This window comes from Peromyscus leucopus, chromosome 2, assembly GCF_004664715.2.
Source record: "Peromyscus leucopus breed LL Stock chromosome 2, UCI_PerLeu_2.1, whole genome shotgun sequence".
NCBI classification, from domain to species: Eukaryota; Metazoa; Chordata; class Mammalia; order Rodentia; family Cricetidae; genus Peromyscus; species Peromyscus leucopus.
Window position 1 is genome coordinate 77,446,201 of NC_051064.1, and position 1,602 is coordinate 77,447,802.

The window sequence follows — 1,602 nt, forward strand, 5'->3', positions numbered from 1 at the left end:
TGGAAGGCTGCGGATATGGTGTCCATTATAGAGCAAAAAACAGGTCGAGAGAGAAAATAATGATCAACTATTGTCATATGAATGTTTGGAGGATATAATTGAGTTTGAAGTGCAGTCCAGAATCGACTGGTTACAAAGTCCACTGTGCATGGGAACATCTTGAATCTTGTGTAATTCCCAAGAAATCTTGGCAAAGAAGCAGGGTTGGTAAGGAATTTCCCATGTAATGAAGCATTTTTTTCTACCATGCATCATCTACAGGATTTTTGAAAACCCTCTTTAATGAGCTCTGGTCAAAGTTTTTAAAAGCAAAAGCCTTGTTCTGGATCCTTGGGGTATCAGCTCTCTGGTAAAGTGGAATTTTCCAGTGACTGCGTAAACTTATTTCTGAGTGACAATATCCTCCCACCTAGCACCTGGAGCAGGCTCAGGATTCAGGTTCTATGCACTGCCAAGAAATTCCTGAGTCCTTGTGTTTGGGGGCTGGGCAGGCATGCTTTATGTGGGCAGGTGAATGTGCTGGAGCCCATCTCTGAGAACTGTGGTGCACTCTGCTCCAATAGCAGAGAAGAACACACAGAGACACCCACTCTATCCTGCAGCCTCTTGCTAAACAGGAATGTTCCAGCCCTAGAACACATTAGTCATGGTGATGACTACTCCTGACTTGAATCAATGCAGGATGTAGCACATAACAGATAATGGGAGGCCCCTGGGCATGATCCATACCAGTCTTAATGGTTTGCTGATAATGAAACTATGGTCCAGAGAAAAATAGTGACATCTGGAGCTGTGTGGGGCTCCTTGAACTCTCACAGGTGTCTATGTAACAAGAAGTCTGGCTCCACTCCAATCCATCCTCTTGGACTCCTAGCCACTATCATTATACTCCTTCATTCTTTCAGTAGGATACCCAAAAAAGAATTCCTACAAGTGACAACACTCATCTAGATGCAGTGATACAATAGAAAATAAAATATCTGATCTCATGGTACATACTTTTACAGACATTTGCAAATGTCACATCCTCAGTGAAGCCTTCACAAGTCATTCTAAACTTACATGTTTGTCTTCCATATATGTGTGTGTTTCAATTATATATATATATATATATATATATATATATATATATATATTATCAAGAACATAGTAAAACCTGACAAATATTTCCTATTTTATTAACTCAATCAATCATCCACAAACACTTGCTAACAATTTGTTATGTACAATTTTTTATATTTTTAACATGTACTGATTATAATTAAGGGTCTCTGTACCTACACACACACACACACACACACACACACACACACACACACACACACACACACCTGTATATAATATAAAATCTTCTCAAATCTAGTTCAAATTCTTTCATGATGATATGGATTACATGTCAGAGACCCACAGACCATGCAGGCTTGGCAGCCTTTGTTAAAGCCTTGAGAACAGCTCTGTATGAGATGAGATGAGAATGGATGGAGGTATCAAAGTCAAAAGGACAGGAATGATTGGAAAGAAGGGTCACTGGCAGTAGGAAGAGTGGTGGGAATATGGGAGAATCTTAGACAACAAGTACCACCAAATTCATCCTAAAAAAGA